This window comes from Zingiber officinale, chromosome 3B (assembly GCF_018446385.1).
Source record: "Zingiber officinale cultivar Zhangliang chromosome 3B, Zo_v1.1, whole genome shotgun sequence".
In the NCBI taxonomy this organism is placed as follows: domain Eukaryota; kingdom Viridiplantae; phylum Streptophyta; class Magnoliopsida; order Zingiberales; family Zingiberaceae; genus Zingiber; species Zingiber officinale.
This window is the reverse complement of record NC_055991.1, coordinates 84,663,287-84,683,485: the sequence shown is the minus strand read 5'-3', so window position 1 is coordinate 84,683,485 and position 20,199 is coordinate 84,663,287. Positions and strand designations below refer to the sequence as shown.

The window sequence follows — 20,199 nt, the reverse complement described above, 5'->3', positions numbered from 1 at the left end:
ATCAACGCATGGGTGAATACAAACTCAATTAGATTGAGTATTCCTAGTTACTCGGTTGGATCGAGTCAACTATAGGCATTATTCCAACGGTTGGAAAAGATAGGTCAAAATCACATCTATATTAACTCTCGGGCGTATTAGCCAAAGCTAACTCGAGTTTTAATATAAATGCGGATATTGATTCTATAAACAAGAGTTGCATAGAGATGTAATTGGTAATCGTTACCTACCGATCATACTAAGCCTTGGGCGTATTAGCCAAAGCTAACTCAAGGGTTAGTATGATGTGGATCTTGTCCCACAAGAATTATAGTATTCAGTGGGAGCATCATTTAGTTAAAGGCCTAATTAAATGATTTTAAAAGAATATGATATTTATTTCTGCAAATTTTCTGTTGTAGATAACCATGACGTCGAATACGAACTCTTTCTCCCTGCGTTCTGTCCTTAAGAAGGACAAGCTCAACGGAGCAAATTTCCTGGACTGGTACAGGAACCTGAGAATTGTTCTCACTCAGGAACGTAAACTGTACATTCTGGAGCAGCCCATTCCGGAGGCTCCTCCTGCCACTGCCACGCGAGCAGACCGAGATGCTTACAAGAAGCATCAAGATGACGCATTAGATGTGTCCTGTCTTATGCTCGCGACCATGAACTCTGAGCTTCAGAAGCAACATGAGTTGATGGGTGCTTACGATATGGTTGAGCATCTTTGTCACCTATATCAAGGACAAGCAAGGCACTGGAAGAGGAACTCCAAAGAATACCTAGAAGATCTTAAGAAGAAGAGAAATAAGATTTCTACTTCAGGTATACATGTTAAAGAAGTCAACCTCTCTATTTCTTCATCGTGGGTATTAGATACCGGATGTGCTTCGCACATTTGTACTAATGTACAAGCGCTGAGGAATAGCAGGGCATTGACGAAGGGTGAGATAGACCTACGAGTAGGCAATGGAGCACGAGTTGCTGCTATTGCTGTAGGAACTTATCATCTATCTCTTCCCTCTGGGCTTGTACTAGAATTAGATGATTGTTATTATGTGCCTACCTTGACTAAGAACATTATATCAGTTTCTTGTTTGGACAAGAAAGGATTCTCGTTTATAATAAAGAACAAATGTTGTTCTGTCTATTTAAACGATATGTTCTATTGTAGTGCACCTCTGATGAACGGACTCTATATTCTAGACCTTGAGAGCTCTATCTATAACGTTAATACCAAGAGGCTCAAATCGAACGATATGAACCACACCTATCTCTGGCACTGTCGCTTAGGTCATATAAATGACAAGCGCTTATCCCAGCTCCATAAGAATGGTTTGCTGGACTCATTTGATTTTGAATCATATGAGATATCCGAGTCATGCCTATGAGGCAAGATGACCAAGACTCCCTTTAGTGGGCACAGCGAGAGAGCGACTGATCTGTTAGGACTCATACATAGTGATGTATGTGGCTCTTTCAATGTTGCTGCTAGAGGCGGTTATAGATACTTCATCACATTTACTGATGACTTCAGAAGATATGGTTATGTGTACTTGATGACACATAAGTCTGAATCCTTTGAAAAGTTCAAAGAATTCAAGAATGAAGTACAGAAGCAGCTTGGCAAGAGTATTAAGATACTTCGATCTGATCGAGGTGGAGAATACCTTAGCCATGAGTTTCGTGACTACCTAGCTGAGTGTGGGATTCTATCCCAACTCACTCCTCCTAGAACACCACAGTGGAATGGTGTATCTGAAAGGAGGAATCGTACCCTATTAGATATGGTACGATCTATGATGAGTCACACAGATCTTCCGACATATCTATGGGGATATGCTCTAGACACGGCAGCTTTCATTCTCAACCGAGTTCCATCCAAGACCGTGATAAAGACACCATATAGGATATGGACTGGGAGAGATGCCCAGGTGTCTTTCATGAGGATTTGGGGTTGTGAGGCTTACGTACGACGTCAAGTCTCAGACAAATTAGGACCCAAATCCGACAAGTGTTATTTCATCGGATATCCCAAGGAAACTAAGGGATATTACTTCTACATTCCCAGTCAGCACAAGGTAGTTGTGGCAAAGACTGGGGTCTTTCTAGAAAGGGACTTTGTTTCTAGAAAGACTAGTGGGAGCGCGTTCGATCTTGAAGAAGTTCAAGATGCGAACAATAGCACTAATGCCATGATGGAAATTGAACTGGAACCACAAAGTGTTGTGGATGATGTTCCACAAGGAGTTGAGGAACAACAACCGGTTCAAGTAAACATACCTCTTCGCAAGTCTGATAGGGTACGTCGTCAGCCTGAGAGATACTCTTTTCTCTTGTCTGACCATGATGACATTGTGCTCATAGAGGATGAGCCTACCACCTATCAAGAAGCTGTGATGAGACCAGATTCCGAGAAATGGCTAGAAGCCATGAGATCCGAGATGGAATCCATGTACACCAACCAAGTATGGACTTTGGTTGATCCACCTGAAGGGGTAAAACCCATTGGGTGCAAGTGGGTCTTTAAGAGAAAGACTGACATGGATGGACTTATCTATAAGGGTCGCTTGGTAGCTAAAGGTTTCAAGAAGATTCATGGTATTGACTATGATGAAACCTTTTCTCCAGTGGCGATGTTTAAGTCCATTCGGATCATGCTTGCTATTGCAGCCTACCATGACTATGAGATATGGCAGATGGATGTCAAAACCGCGTTTCTGAATGGAAACCTACTCGAGGATGTGTACATGACACAACCTGAGGGTTTTGTAGATCCACAGCATACTAGTAGAGTATGCAAGCTGCATAGGTCCATTTATGGACTAAAGCAAGCTTCTCTGAGATGGAATCATCGATTCGATGATGCAATCAAACAGTTTGGTTTCATCAAGAACGAAGATGAGCCTTGTGTCTACAAGAAGGTTGTAGGGGATATAGTTGTCTTCCTCATATTGTATGTGGATGACATACTACTCATTGGGAAGGACATCCCTATGCTTCAGTCTGTCAAGACCTGGCTAGGGAGTTGCTTCTCAATGAAGGACTTAGGTGAGGCATTCTGTATTCTAGGGATTCAGATCTATAGAGATAGATCTAAGAGATTGCTTGGCCTAAGTCAGAGTACATACATTGACAAGGTACTCCTTCGGTTTGCCATGCAGAACTCCAAGAAGGGATTTCTACCGATGTCACATGGCGTGAGTCTTTCGAAGACTCAAGGTCCCTCTTCTAGAGAGGAGAGAGACCGCATGAATCAGATCCCTTATGCCTCAGCCATAGGATCGATCATGTACGCCATGCTATGTACTCGACCTGATGTCTCGTATGCTTTGAGCATGACGAGCAGATACCAGTCAGATCCAGGTGAAAGTCACCTTAAGAAGGACTAAAGAATATTTCTTGATATATGGAGGCAATGATGAGCTAACTGTAAAGGGTTACAGTGATGCTAGCTTCCAGACCGATCAGGATGATTACCGATCGCAGTCAGGGTTCGTGTTTTGCTTAAATGGTGTTGCTGTGAGCTGGAAGAGTTCGAAGCAGGACACAGTAGCTGATTCTACAACAGAGGCCGAGTATATTGCTGCATCAGAGGCAGCAAAGGAGGCAGTTTGGATCCGCAAGTTCATCACTGAACTTGGGGTGGTTCCTAGCATCGCTGACCCAGTTGAGCTCTATTGTGACAACAATGGAGCTATAGCACAGGCGAAGGAACCTCGCTCACACCAGCGGACCAAGCACATACTACGACGCTTCCATCTCATTCGAGAGATTATCGATAGAGGAGATGTGAAGATTTGCAGAGTACCTACAGAGGCTAACATCGCAGATCCCTTGACCAAGGCTTTGGCACAGAGGAAGCATGATGGTCACACTAGGTCATTAGGCCTTAGAGCCTATACTGATTGGCACTAGTGCTAGTGGGAGATTGTTAGTTAGAGCCCTAGAGCCAATCATTTGATGATTGTATGGACTCATTATATCATATTCTTGTATATTAATAAAGGCATTTGTTTGGTTATTATACTTATTTGTATTAGTGCCAAATAGACTAAGTATAATAGCGTCCTTGAGTAGAAGGTTCATACCTATATCAATCGATTAGTTGAATCGATAGTGAGATGATATAGGGAACACTACTCTAAATCATTCCTAGTCGAGTATTAACATTCAGGGACAATGTTAATGCAATAAGACTAGCATGTAGGTCAGCTCGATGACTTGATCTCACAAGTCATGGATATAGAGATATCAAACTGACACATGGGTATACATTGGAGAATGTATACTGAATGACCCGCCATGAGAAAGTATCATGGATCATTATATGAGTGTCATATACTTTCTCATGTGGCTATTAGTATGACTATTAGTCCTTGGACCTGAAGTCACCATGGATCCCTACATAAGGAGTTATGTACTTTAGTTTCGTCAAACGTCACCCGTAACTGGGTGGACTATAAAGGCGATTACTGGGTATGTAACGAATTATGCAGAGGGATGTGAGTGATGTAGATGGGATCTATCCCTCCCATATGACGGGAGCGACATCGCTATTCTTGATAGAGTGAGACCACTAAGTGCATGGCCATGCCCAAATGAGTCAACATTAGATGTTGAGCTCATTTGATCGAGTGAGTCTACTTGGAGTTCAAGATTTAGATTGATTAGAGGATGACACGGTCTATGCCTCATATTGATCAATCTAGATGTCTAGGATAGAAGGACAATGTCATATATTTTGTGAGGAGTCACAATTGGTAGTCACAAGGTGATGTCAGATCTCGACATTCTTGTAACTTGGGTAGTAATGATGTGTTACTAGATACCGCTCATTACTTATGCTCCTAAATGAGTTTAGGGCATTGCCAACGTTACAAGAACCTATAGGGTCACACACTAAGGACAATTAGATGGAGATTTGGTTCATATGATGAACCCAGAGGATTAGATTCATTTGATGAATCATATTGGATTAAGAGTAATCCAAATTGGGCTAATTGAGTTGGACTCAAGTTGATTCATATATTCAATGAGTCTAATTTAGATTATGACTCATTAAATCAACTTAATTTAATGAATTAGATTCATTATATTAAGATGGCTTGAATTATATGGTTGGATTAGATCAACCATGAGAAGATTTGATCAAGTTTGACTTGATTTGAGAGGAAGATAAAAAGTCATGTTTGACTTGACTTTTTGCCACATCACTAGTGAGTTGGCAAGATGTGGACCAATAGGATTGCTCCACATCATCAATGTGTGCCACCTCATGGAGGTTACAAGCCTCCATAGCATTTAATGTGGCCGGCCCACATTAAATGAGGAGGTTACACTTGTTGCCATGTCATTTAGTGAGGTGGCAAGATGTGGACCAATAGTGTTGATCCACATCATCCTAGAGTGCGACCTCATGGGGGTTACAACTCTTAATGGTCTCCACATTAATTGGAATTAATGTGGGGAGTTACACCTCCAAAATGTGGCCGGCCACTCTAGTGGGGAATGAAAAATTCATTTTTTCATTCAAGTGTGATTAAGTCATCTTCTTCCTCTAGAGCTCTCTCTTCTCCCTCTCCTCCTCTCTTGGCCGAACAAGACAAGGTGCTAGCACACCTTTGTTTGGTCTTCTCCATCAAGGATTGTTCGTGTGGATACTTCTAGAGGACCGTACACTTGACGGTCTAGAGATCCGGCACCTTGGACGAGCGGGAACGCGAAGGCCTTCGCTACAAGAGTAATGATCTTAACTTTAGTGTAGATATAAAGTTTTTACAAACTCGTACAAGAAAAAGGTTTTTCGAAAAGTTTTGTTTACGAATCTTTGCACGAGATCCATGGCTTTGGGTGACTCGGGGTTTCCGCGACGTGAAAAGCGATTTTCGCGGCCCGACAAACCCAACAAAAAACATCCTGGTCGTGTGCACCACACGGTCGTGCAGGAGCTCCAGAGCCGGAGGCAATGCAGGCCGTGTAGATCTACACGGTCGTGCAAGGGAGTAGTGGAAGAGAAGGCCATGGTCGTGTCTCACACACGGCCATGTGAGACAGGCAGAGAAGGGAGTAGCGCAGGTCGTGTAAGCTTCACACAGCCATGTCTCAGGGTCGTGTGGTGCCCAAACCCCTCCTCTATATAAAGCCTTCTTCAAGATTTGAAAGGGGATCTTCTCCTCTTTGGGGGAAATCAAGATTTGGGCATTCCTCCACCTTCTTGGTGGGATTTCCCGATAATTCGAGGGCAGATCTTCAACATTTCGACTCCGAGAGCAAGGATTGGATCCGAAGACCATTCTTCATCGTAGATAAGCCTTTCTTCCCTTTCTTTCTTGGATTTGGGGATCAAGATGCTTGTAATCTTCTTGTTTTCAGATTTCTTTCCTCATTCTATGGATTAGATCTCTTGTTCTAGGATGGAGAGAGTATTTGTAATGAAGATTTGATGTAAAACTCTTGTGGATTTACCAATTTCCTATTTCAATGATTTTATCCTGTTTTGTATCTCTTTGATCTTGTGTGGAAAGTTGTGATTTAGTCCTAATGGCCATTCTTGATTGAATGTTTGAATACCTTGTGGATCTTGTAGAGATTATTTCTCATTCGATTTTCTAAGGGGCGTTCGTGACAGGAATAAGCCCGTGTAAGGACGTTTAAGAGATGATCTTGAGGGTGTAATAGGGTTATTCAAGGGGGTAGGATAGAATGTATGCGTTCATATCTTATATCTTGATGCAGTTGAGGAGTGATGAATTCTTATGTTGATTATCTGAGGGGCGCACGTGACAGGCAAGCCCGTGTAAGGACAACATAGATTCATTCCTAATTGATTACATTTAGGTATAGATTTCAGTCCTGGGCCAGTTGTCTATTGCAAGTGGGAACCGACAACCTCCTACAAATGATGGACAATTGAGGAATAAGATTTGGTAGATCATTTACATTGAATAATCTTACAAAGAAACTGAAACTCCTAGAACATACCTTTATCATAGCCCTTATTCTTGTTTCTTATTCTTTAGTTTCTATGTTTTACTTTGCATAGTTGTACTTTGCTTTTGGCAATCCATTGATTTGTTGTTTAGCTAATTCGCGTTGAGATATCTTTAGTGCTTATACCAGTCCCTGTGGATACGATATCTTTTATTATTACTTACAATATTTTTGTACACTTACGGAACGTCAATAAGTTTTTGGTGCTGTTGCCGGGGACTGCGCTATAACATTAGAGATTATCAATTGAGTTAGACTAAACACAACTTTTCTTTTCATTAGCATAATTGTAACTAATCTTTAGAATTCTATTTTCATAATTTTTGCATATCTTTCAACTTCTTGACAATTCATTTTGTTGCAATTCTAATTCTAATTCTAATTTTGTATTCTTGATTTTTAGCATTTAGTATATGAATTATTCTAGATATTTTTCTTTTTCCTTTTGTCTTTTCTTTCTTATTTTCATTATGCATTTTATTTCTTGTAATTTAAATTCTGCATTTTCTTTCTTTCTTTTCATATTGCATTTTATTTCTTGTCTTTGATTCTTCAACTTCTAATAATTTTTTCTTGAATATCCATGAGCACTAACATGTCAAGCAAGCCCATGAGAAATTTTTCTACACCCTTTTTTGCAAGATTTTTATCTCCCATTGTGCAACCTCAAATTGAAGCAGAAAGTTTCCAACTAGACCTAAGAGTTAATTTTCATGATACAAGGTCAAAAATTTGGAGGAGAAGTATCAGAAAGTCCTTATCTGCATCTTGAAACATTTTTAGAAATTTGTGATATGGTGAAATGTGAAGGAGTGTCAGCAGATGCAGTTTGATTGATGGCATTTCCTTTTAGTATCAAGGATGAAGCAAGGACTTGGTTATATTCTCTCCGTCCTCAAAGCATCACAAGTTGGGAACAATTGGAGAAGCAATTTCTGAATCATTTTTTCCCTCCAAGCAGAACAGTGTATATGAGGAATTGCATAACAAATTTTGCTCAGGCATATGGAGAGTCATTATTTGAAGCATGGGATAGATTCAAGAGTCTTCAAAGATAGTGCCCTCATCATGGTTTTAAAAAATGGTTGATTCTACACATATTCTATGGGGAAATTTCTTTCTCAGATAAGAGTTTATTGGATTCATCAGCTGGAGGTACTTTTATGGACAAAAGTGTAGATGAAGCATATATGTTAATTGATCAAGTGATATTGAACCTCCAAGAATGATCAAACATAAGTTAGATGAAATCTCCCTCCAACATTCAAGAAGTGCAAGCCATAAATGCTATAGAGCCTGTCGAACAAATTGTAACTCAACCATCTATGAGTTTTGAAAATCACAAGTCACAGAACGGGGAGTTCAAACATTTGGGGGCAAAAATTGAAAGTATTGTTTCAAAATGGTTTAAAGAAGATCCCCGTCCTTCGTAGACAAGATCTGGTGAAAAGTGTGCTGATGTTGGGTTGAGAATTGAAAAAAATCATGAAGAACTTCTGAAGAAGGACATGTTTAAAATTGAGGAGAAGAATAATAGAAGATCACAAGAACTCAGTTCCATTTCTCCAGGAAGTTCCCAAACGCCACAAGTATCTTTCCCTCAATGATTGATCACACCAACACTAGATAACCAAGTTGGACCTCCTCCAAAAGCTCAAAGGGAATTTGGGAAAAAGAAAGTTCAATCTTTCCTAGGACCTTCACTAAGGGTTCCTTTTCCACAAAGGTTAGTGGGGGTCAATGAAAATAAAAACTTCGGCAAATCATGTGACACTAATATGGTTGAGTGCATATTTTTGAATGTATATGGAGATAAAGACTCTTCAGATGAGGATTTCATTGATAATGCAGTGGTAAATAAGTTTTCAGATCTACCTCCAAATTTTATAGGGTGTTATAGTGACATTGAACTTTCAGATGATAAATGTGATATGGTAGATCAACTTAAAACTGCAAGTGAAGTTATTAATCCTCTTGTTATTGATTCTCCTATTTAGGACATAGATGTTGGTTTATTTTTTAATGTTTGCGTTGATGATGATGATATGGAAGAATGTGTAGGGAGTTGTGTTGTGGAAGCAGCACTCAAGGATCACCACCTTTGTTCATACAACCCTTAGAGGTTGTAAGAATTGATCATGTTGTGGAACAATGTGTAGGGACTCATGTAGATATGGTTGAGTCTCAAGAATCACCATCTTTGATTTCACCAACACCTGAGCCAGAGCCAGAACTATCATTTGATTTAGAGGAATTCACTTCTACATGTTTAGAAATTTCAGGTATCTCTCAGCAAAGTAAGGTTAGTACTTCTTGTGATCTTTTAGGGAATTTTATAGAGGTATCTATTATTGACTTTGTTGGATGTGATTTAGTTTTTATTTCTTATTCTACTTATCTTAATATGGTTATGGCTCTATCTTATCTAATATGCTTGTGGGAGATTTGTACTTTCTTTACATGTGCAGATTTCACTTGGGCTAATAATTGGAAGCTCACACTGAACAGTCTTCGACCACCTGAGAGAACTTCAAAGAAGACGAAGATGGATAGAGCAATACTTCATTTTGTAATTCCTATATTGGAAGCTCCCTCCATAATAAGAGCCCTCGGTAGGAGGGTGTTGAAATATCTTACCCCTCCAAGAGTAAGATTTAGATGAATCTAATGAGGTGGTCGAGCTAATGACCTTAAACAAGCGCTTCTTGGGAGGCAACCCAAGTCCAATCTTGTTTTCATTTTCTAGTTTCTTTTTAGTTTCATTTCTTTCCTTATAATAAACTTGTATCCTCAACTTAATTTTTCTTATCTATCCTATTTTTGTCGATTTCAAAGTTTTGGAGGAATGTGAGCATTGGATAGAGGAGTATCTTTAAAAACATGAATGTCAACCATTTGGAGCTCATCACTTGGTAACTTCTCTAAACATCATAAATCTCCTCCATATATCATTTCTAGTTTGCATTGGTACAATGAAAAGTTTAAGTCTGGGGGGATGCATTAGATGCATTTGATTTGATTTGTTTGTTTTTATTTTTTGCTTATGTCTTGCATTTTGTTTTGATTTTTCGTGGCATACATCTTGAGAACATCAAACTTCACTTATATGCTTTCTTGTCTTTTAGTAAACATGTTAGCACGTTCATTATCTAGATTCAAGATGTTTTAAGTGATGCTAGTAGTATGCTTAGTGTACCTCTTTTCTCTATCTTGGGTAGCATGAAATAAGCTAAGTATCATATAGAGATAAGTGTGAGATTTGGCTTGACCTTAAGGATCTTACCTTCACTTCACTATACTTGAGATTGGATTATTGATATCATTAAAATAGTCATGATTCATCTTGTTTGTTTAGTACTTGGTTTCCATGGTGATTTCTCAAACTTCATTTTGGTTACTGGATGAGGCTCAAGTCATGTAAGCTCATTTGGAAAAATCAAAATATCCCAACAATTGTGTTAAAAGTACATTTGTAAATAAGTTTTGCACAATGCAAATACTTATGAAAAAAAAGTGAAAAAAAATAGAAAAAAATGAATAAGGGATATAAAAAATAGTTGTCGTGAGTGGAATCTAGCAAGTCACCCCTTTGAGACCGAGTTAGGTTACTAGGGAAATGACTGCTTAGCTTCTCTTGAGATTGAGCACACCTTTGAGACCTTGGGTTGATTGAGAAATATAAACCAAGTGTGTGGCATGTAAGTGCCTATTACCGGTTACATGTCTATCACCGAAAACATTAGGAACTCAAATTTGATGACGACTTGACTAGAACAAAGATTGAAACTTGAAGGGTTTTGAGTTACTTAATGCACTGTGCACAAGATACTTATGCTTGAGCCATTCTTGAATTGTTTCCATAATCATGCTTGTTAATGAAACTTTTTGATAGAGTTAGGAAAATGCATTAGGGATATGAGTGCATTGTAGAACATATGAATTTAGATTGCGGCATTTTGCTTGAGGATAAACAAAGGTTTAAGTCTGGGGGTGTGATGTGCGTAGATTGTATACTCTTGTTTAGCATGTTTTGATGCACTTTCACATACTTTGCACATGCTTTATATATACATTTTCGTACTTCCAGCTTTGCTTTTAGCATATTTACTCTTTTTGTTTGGAGATCTATTTTTGTGCATTTTTTGTACACAAGAGTCGATTTTGGAGAAGAAATGATGTCCGAGGCAAAAATTACAAAGGAGGAAGACACCATCCTTGACTGTCATATGCCATGGGGGGTTGCCAAGGCCGTGTGAGGATCACCACCCGTGTGGTTGCAGCAGGAAGGGGACTGGTCATGGTCGTGTGATCTTCACACGACCGTGCCAAGTTGTGAAGCCAATAGAGACAAGTCGTGTACACTACACGGCCTTGCAAGCACTCCAGAGATGAAGCAATGCACGGCCGTGTAGACACACACGGCCGTGCAACATTTCCAGAGGACAAAAACACCCTGGCTGTGTGCACGACATGGCCGTGCAGGAGCTCCAGAGCCGGAGGCAGTGCGGGCCGTGTAGATCTACACGGTCGTGCAAGGGGAGCAGTGGAAGAGCAGGCCATCACCGTGTCTCACACACGGCCATGAGAGACGGGCAGAGAAGGGAGTAGCGCATGCCGTGTAAGCTTCACACGACCATGTCTCGGAGTCGTGTGGCGCCCAAACCCCTCCTCTATATAAAGCCTTCTTCAAGATTTGAAAGGGGATCTTCTCCCCTTTGGGGGAAATCAAGATTTGGGCATTCCTCCACCTTCTTGGAGGGATTTCCCGGCAATTCGAGGGCAGATCTTCAACATTTCAACTCCGGGAGCAAGGATTGGATCGAATCCGAAGACCGTTCTTCATCGTAGATATGCCTTTCTTCCCTTTCTTTCTTGGATTTGGGGATCAAGATGCTTGTAATCTTCTTATTTTTGAATTTCTTTCCTCGTTCTATGGATTAGATCTCTTGTTCTAGGATGGAGGGAGTATTTGTAATGAAGATTTGATGTAAATCTCTTGTGGATTTGCCAATTTCCTATTTCAATGATTTTGTCCTATTTTGTATCTCTTTGATCTTGTGTGGAATGTTGTGATTTGGACCTAATGGGAATTCTTAATTGAATGTTTGAATACCTTGTGGATCTTGTAGAGATTATTTCTCATTCAATTTTCCGAGGGGCGTTCGTGATAGGAACAAACCCATGTAAGGACATTTAAGAGATGATCTTGAGGGTGAAATAGGTTTATTCAAGGGGATAGGATAGATTGTATGTGTTCATATCTTATATCTTGATGCGGTTGAGGAGTGATGAATTCTTATGTTGATTATCCGAGGGACGCACGTGACAGGCAAGCCCGTGTAAGGATAACATAGATTCATTCCTAATTGATCACATTTAGGTAGTCCTAGGCCGGTTGTCTATTGCAAGAGGGAACCGGCAACCTCCTACAAATGATGGACAATTGTGGAATAAGATTTGGTAGATCATTTACATTGAATAATCTTACAAAGAAACCGAAACTCCTAGAACATACCTTTATCATATCCCTTATTCTTATTTCTTATTCTTTAGTTTCTATGTTTTACTTTGCATAGTTATACTTTGCTTTTGGCAATCCATTGATTTGTTGTTTAGCAAATTCGCGTTGAGATATCTTTAGTGCTTATACCAGTCCCTGTGGATACGATATCTTTTATTATTACTTATGACATTTTTGTACACTTGCGGAATGTCAACATCAGTCTCCTTTTCATCTCAGTGAAACTCCTCTCACAATCCTCTGTCCACTCAAATTTTCTGTTCTTTCTGGTAAGTACTGTCAATGGGGAGGCGACCCTTGAGAAGTTCTCTACAAATTTCTTGTAGTAGCCTACTAACCCAAGGAAACTCCTGACTTCACTAACATTCTTAGGTCTATTCCAGTTACTCACAGCTTCTATTTTTATCGAATCCACCATAACCCCATCTTTGTTAATAATGTGACCTAGGAAGGACACTTGATCGAGCCAGAACTCGCACTTGGAGAACTTTGCATATAACTGGCTCTGCTGAAGAATCTATAGTACCGTCCTCAGATGTTCAGCATGTTCTTCCTGAGTTCTGGAGTATATAAGGATATCTTCTATGAAGACGATTACGAACTTGTCCAAATATGCTTTGAATACTCTATTCATCAGATCCATAAACGTAGCGGGAGCATTCGTCACTCCAAAAGGCATAGCTACAAACTCGTAGAGCCCATACCTCGTTCGGAATGTCGTCTTCGGTACATCATCCACTTTCACTTTCACTTGATGATATCCAGATCGCAAGTCCATCTTGGAAAAGATTGTGGCTCCCTTTAACTGATCAAATAGATCATCAATTCTCGACAGGGGATACCTATTTTTGATTGTTACTTTGTTCAGCGCTCGGTAGTCCACACACATTCGCATGGACCCATCCTTCTTCTTTACAAACAAAATTGGAGCTCCCCATGGTGAGTGACTAGGGCGAATAAAACCCTTGTCAAGAAGCTCTTGTAGTTGTCCTTGAAGTTCTTTCAATTCTGTCGGAGCCATGAGGTAGGGTGCCTTTGAGATTGGATGGGTACCAGGGATGAGTTCAATCTCAAATTCAATTTCCCTATCCAGAGCTAAGCCTGGCAACTCATTCGGAAACACTTCTGGGTAGTCACATACAACTCTAACTTCCTATAGCTTTTGGTCTCTTTCTTGTTGGGTATTAACCACATGAGCTAGAAACCCGGCACATCCATCAGCTAACATTTTCTGAGTTTTTATGGTCGATGAGAATTTCTGGGTTCTCTTCTTTGATTCTCCGATGAACTCAAACTTAGATTCTGCCTCAGGTTGGAATAGGACTCATCGCTTACGACATTCGATGGAAGCACCATACCTGCTTAGAAAGTTCATCCCATAAATAATATCATAATCAGACATGTTCAGCATTATCAGATCACTGTACAGCTCTCTGTCTGAAATTTTGACTGGCACAGCACATAGCCAATGCGTAGATGTCATTATCTCTCCTGAGGGTAGCGTTGTCAAGAATTATCCGCGTAGGACCTCCGGGGGTATACCTATTCTTTTAGCAAATGCTATGGAGACAAATGAATGGGTTGCCCCAATATCAAATAGCAAAGTTGCATATAGACTAAAAATGTGTATTTGACCTGTGACAAAAGTGGAGGTGTTTGCTACCTCCTCTCTGGTAAGGGAGAAAACTCGAGCATTTTTAGAACTTGGTGGAGCCTCCAATCTGCCATGGCTAATATAAGGACCCTCCAACATGGCCTGCATCTGGTGTAACTGTGCTTGCTTGTCTCCATACTGAATAGATTGTGCTAGAGGTAGGTTGATCTTGGTTGGGCAATACTTGGCTATATACCCCTCTTGACCACACGTATAACTGCTACTAGTGTCCTTACGACAGATTACAGGATGCATCTTTCCACACGTGGGGCACGTAGCATACTTAGGCTGCTTGCTTATGGATCCTCCCTTTTTATTGCTCCACTGCTTTCTCTTAGAGCTCCCCTTCCAGGTTGAACCATGCCTCTGGGGTTTCTAAGTGCCAAAACTCCCTTGACTTTTATTCTCAATCAGTGCTGGCTTCTGCTACTTGATACTATTCAGGTAATGTTCCATGATTAGGGCACTACTAATCAGCTCTTCTGCAGTCTACGGTTTATTAATTCCGCCAGCTACATTCAAAGCTATCTCTGGCCTCAACATCTTGAGTATTAGTCTTACCGTTTCTCGTTCTGTGCTGACTAGCTCAGGGCATAGACGAGCCAGCCTATTGAATTTCTTCACAGCTTTGTCAACTGATAAACTTCCTTGTCAGAATTCCATGAACTCATCGTAATATTTGTTTGTGACCCGCATATGAAAGAACTCTTCGAAGAACTCAATCTCGAAGTCAGACCAAGTCATTTGATTCACTATTCTTTTCGCCTTGACCCGTTCCCACCACATTCTTGCATCACCAATGAGGCAGAAGGAAGCACACTTTATCTTTTCTACTTCTGGCCAGTCTAGCAACTCCATTATACTCTCTAGGGTTTTGAACCATGCTTGAGCATCCCACGGTTCGTTGGTGCCCGAGAAGTTCTCTAGTTTCAGTTTCTGCCACTGGATAAGGTATGCTTCCTGCCTCACTACCCTTGCAAGGGTTGCAGGTGTAACTGATGGAACCTTGACCGCAATTGGTGCCACCACATTAGCTTCCGGTGGGACTATGGGTGGAGCTTGCTGGTTAGCAGTCAGGGTGGCTATAACTTGCTGTTGTTCTGCCAATTGTCTCTTCAGCTGAGTTACTACTTCTAAAAGATTGGCCGGTGGTACAGACTCATTTGTCTCTAGTTGAGGTTCATTAACTCTCAGCTGTCTAGACGATCGTCCTCTGGCCATCTACATATTCATAATCAACCAGTGAGACATACGTCAGTCCGCCATCATTCTTACTTGCTGCCCTCAATACTTTCAAGTATAAGCATTATTAATCTTAATAAACAGTTCTTACTAATCATAATAGGAATAAAATGCATAAAAGTTGTGAGAAAGTACTTTCTTACTTGGAAGCTGCAGGATCAATGCTGATGTGTGTGTGGCGGAAGGATGGAACTTACTTTGATACCAAATTGTAACGCCCGCCCTTCACACCCTTACTTATCAAGACAGACGTTACCCTTTCCATATCTAAATTTTGGCATTCTTACACATTATATACTACTTAGACCATGGATATACTCTAACTTGTTTCGACTGATAGGACATGACCTGGAGACAAGCAGAGCTACACGGCCGTGTGAATTCACACGGGCGTGTCCCCTTGGCCGAGAGAAAGAGGTGCACGGTCGTGTGAATTCACACGGTCGTGTCCCCTTGGCCGAGAGGAAGAGGTGCACGGTCATGTGAATCCACACGGTCGTGTCCCCTTGGCCGAGAGGAAGAGGTACACGACCGTGTGAAACCACACGGCCGTGTCACCTTGGCCGAGAGCAAGAAGTAGGGGGTCATGTGAATCCACACGGTCGTGACATGGGTCGTGTCGAGGTCACGCCCTACTCTACAAAAGGGTTTTTTCTCCCCTCTGGGAGACCCTAGAGCTCCCCTCTTCGCTACTCTTATACTATCAAACTAACAACTTCATCCTAGGTAATTAGTGATAGTATTTTATGTAGAGCGAAAAGAAGAAATTACTTTAACACCAAGTTCCGACATGTTCCATACAATAACAAGTTCTCGATCTCCTTCCACTGTTCCATCACACACACACACAAAACACTGCTCCTGCTGCCTCCTCCTACTTGAGCTTTCCTTTTCCTGTATCTGCAGTATAAGGAAATGCAAATCTATAAGTGAATGCTTAGTAAGTACCATCTACTCACAAAACAAGCATTAAACAAGATTAGACTTTTCAAATCTGCTTAGCAAAAACACAAAACTCGCGTTGACAATAATTCACGCTAAAATGCATAATTCAGAAATATGTACATGACATGCATTTTTTAATAGATTTATCATGCAAAACATCAACATAAGACTATGCTAACAAAGAGAACATGTAATGGAAACATAAGTCTTGTCATACTATAGAGTTCACCCATGCTAAACTTCATAACTCAAATTCTCAAACTTAAGAAGGCTTCTACTAAGACAAACAATGCAGTTTGAAAACTTTATATTACATAACTAGTGAAAATAATAATAAACTTGCTTGGGCCCGGCATTGTACTACTTTGCGTGCATCCTTAATGAGATTCGAGGTAGCTAATCCCGAACCTATTAAGGTAATACTAGGCGATCTAGGGGCCTAGAGGTGATCTAGGAGCCCACCCATGGACCTTGTGTCCAGTACATGCCACTTTAAAGTAAAATACTTACTTTTACATATCGCTTTCTTATACTTGCACCTACTTGTCATTTAAACAAGCACCTTAGGTGCGCTTAATCCCCCACACTTATAGGGAAGCACTTTAGGCATTTTGAATATGCTTCTTAGCCCCAAAATTATATAGGAAGCAATTCAAGATAATCTAAACATGCTCTTAATCCCAAAACTTCATAGGGCATCCTACATATCATAACATGTATCTTCCTTACCATGCATTAAACATAACCCAACATGTATCTTCCTTACATGCATAAAAACATAACACCACATGCATTATCGAAACAACTTATACTGCAGGTGAGTAGTACTTACCTCCTTTCACTATATCTTACTATTATTGGGTGAAGGAAAGACGATCCTCTCTTGTATGCCTTAATCTCCAAGTTACCCTTCCCGCGCATACTAATCCTTGGGAAAACTCTCCTCTAGATTCTCCCCTTGAAGGAACTTAGCACCTTGGAACCCTAGGGTTCTTGGCCGAAAACCAAAAAGAAAGGAGAAGAGGAATTTCGTCTAGGGAGGAGAAGAGAGAATGAAAAGTTAGGTTTTCTTCTCTTTCCTTCCCTTTTATACTAAGTGAAAGTTGAAGTATCTCTTCACACAAAATCAACATATAATGAATAGTTGCCTATTTCTAATGTGATGCGTTACCACCACCTAATGGCTACTTAAACCAATCTTAAATCAAAGGTCTAGGGTTCAAATCCCAGCCCGGGTCATTTATGTATATATATTTTTATTTCTTTTCTATTCTTCTATTTCTTTTTGCTCTTTTGGAGGAAAGGAAATTTACGGGTGTTACACTCTTGGTGTTGTAGTAGAAAGACTGGCACATTCTAAGTAGTAGGATCGAGATGGAGCGTTGAGAGAATTAATTGTTTAGAATCAAGGGTCTTTTATAAGTTTTTCATCTGGTTGACTGAACCTCTTTTCGATCGACCAAACTCTAGAATATGTCAGGCTTCACATCTAGGTAATCAACCTGCCCAGATCGTATCTTTTATAAATATGCCTTAATTGGTCGATCGACTCCCTGTTCAGTCAACTAATGTCACGCCCCAGAGGAGTCCCTACCAATTAAATTTCGACAGCATCTCCCCTGTAACGGTGATAATATGAAGCATATATACAAGAATATTCACACAATATAACCATCAGCCCACATGACTGGAATATATATACACAATCATGCAGTTATATACTCCGCCTACTCGGTTGGAACAAAATAAACCCAACCACACCGTTATATATATATATATAACAGTTCACTCGGCTGTACTATAAATCAACATAGCGAAAAAATGATAAAGAAAGCACACACGAACTAAAACAACACACTGCTAGCCAGCTAGGCCTTATACAACACCACAACAACACAAAATTCAACTCCATATAATAAACTCCAAAAGATAATCGAATTAATATAACACCAAATACAAAAATACGAGTAAAGAATAAATGAAACCCGATGTAGTCTTTAGATGTGACGTAGGACTGGCAGCCAGGACTCTCCCAAGCATCTTTGATTCATCTACCTGCTACCTGGCGAAAGAAAAATCATTTTATGGGGTGGTGAGTGTTGGGACTCAGTGGGTAAGGAAAAGATAGTGCATGAACATAATCAAGAACTAGAGATACAAAGGTATACAATCTCATACGAAAAGTAATATCAGATACTGCCATATTATCATAATAAATGTCCATACCTGACACCATATCCTAGGCTAGTAAAATCAGGAGTAGAACAACTCTACTACAGAGCTACTAATAACTACAAGGGTAACATGTGAGGTATATACATATTACCAATAGGTAAGTCAGTATAAGAACATACAGCAGATATATATCTCATCATATGTAAGTATATCAGTATAAGTAAGCACCAGCAGCATAAGCTAGCAATAGCAGCATAAGTAAGCAACAACATCAACAGGTATAATAATAACAGCGTATGCACGAATGGTCACCCTGCCCACCTCTCTACACCACGACCCCTGTATGGTCGAGAGGCCGGATCGATGACAACTATACCACTCAAAGGCTTCGACTACTCTCGAGTGACCGGGTGGGCAGGTGCTGAGTAGCTAACTAGCTACAAAGCGAAGGGGGTCCTTGCTGCTCGCAACTCCAGCTACCACTACCCATGAGTGTCCGAGTGCAGCACGATAGGACAAGCAGCATCTGCTCCAGCTACCACTCTCTCAAGTGGCTGAGCGTGCGGCCCTGGTTAATGACTCTCTCGGCCGCAAGGGAGAATTTGTCATTAACATGTATGTAATGATATGATGCACAAAATACAACAGTCATCATATACATGTAAACAAGAATCAAGTATGCTACATGAAGCCAGCATGCTCAATATGGTACATAAATAAATAACAATCAAAGCATATAAGGTTGGTATCTAATATCTGCTAAATATCATAAATGACAACAAGAGACTGTATGGATATAGAAACGAATAACCCAAAGGTTTGAGTGGAAGTATCAAGCACAAGAAAAATATGAGTGGAGTCAAGGTAAAGTAGTCCTTATCCAAAAATAGCTCATGCACCAAGGAAAAAGTACTAAAAGAAACAAAGCAAGAAGTACTCGCCTTTAATATAGGTTGAGCGGCCAAAATTATCCACCCGTCAAGTAACTTGTCGTAAATCAAAGTCCTGTAACCACATATATAATCAAGCTATATTCGATGTACCCAATAATAAACTTGAATTCTTATCCAACTTTAGAAACCCTAATTATTTGCAAACATATATAGATTAAGCTACCATAAGAATCAAATTCCCTACAACTCACAATACCTTCCCTATTGCTTCACGGCCAGGAAACGCTACAGTCGGAAAATGCTCGCTAATGATGCCTGTTGCCGAAACTCTATAGCTGAAGCTACTGTAAAGCTACAACCAGGAGCAATCACCTCAAACAACATGTAATCCAACTGAAACCAACACCCCAATCTAAAGATCTAACATCCAAAGTTATAAATGCCTTACCCCAATGTGTCGGCAGCTTCTTTCCCAACCAAGAACGCCCGCAAGTAGCTGTTGGGGTCGGTAGAGAAGGGCTTGATGGTGGTCGTTCGATTTCAAGGCACTAGAGCAAGAAGTCACCTTCTGGAATGCCGACCACCCCTGATTCCACCAAGCTCCAAATCCAGCGAAGCTAGGGCTCAGATTTCCCACCCCTTTTGCTGAAGATCAAGCTATGCGGAAGAGAGATCTGAGGAGAAGTGTACCTGGTGGAGCTATAGATGAGAGGTTGAGGGATTAGAAGGCTCCGGCGAGTGACGACCTGAGCAACGTCATGCGATCGGGTGTGATGGCGTTCGTCTCTGGT

At 40.5% G+C, this 20,199-nt stretch overlaps 1 non-coding gene across 1 annotated transcript; it reads right to left on the bottom strand.

Moving 5' to 3' along the window:
* Positions 1–7,947: 7,947 nt before the first annotated feature.
* On the bottom strand, positions 7,948–8,053 carry LOC121968782. Its single transcript, XR_006108320.1, has one exon. It is a non-coding gene; the product is annotated as a small nucleolar RNA R71 (small nucleolar RNA).
* Between the last annotated feature and the right edge of the window lie 12,146 nt (positions 8,054–20,199).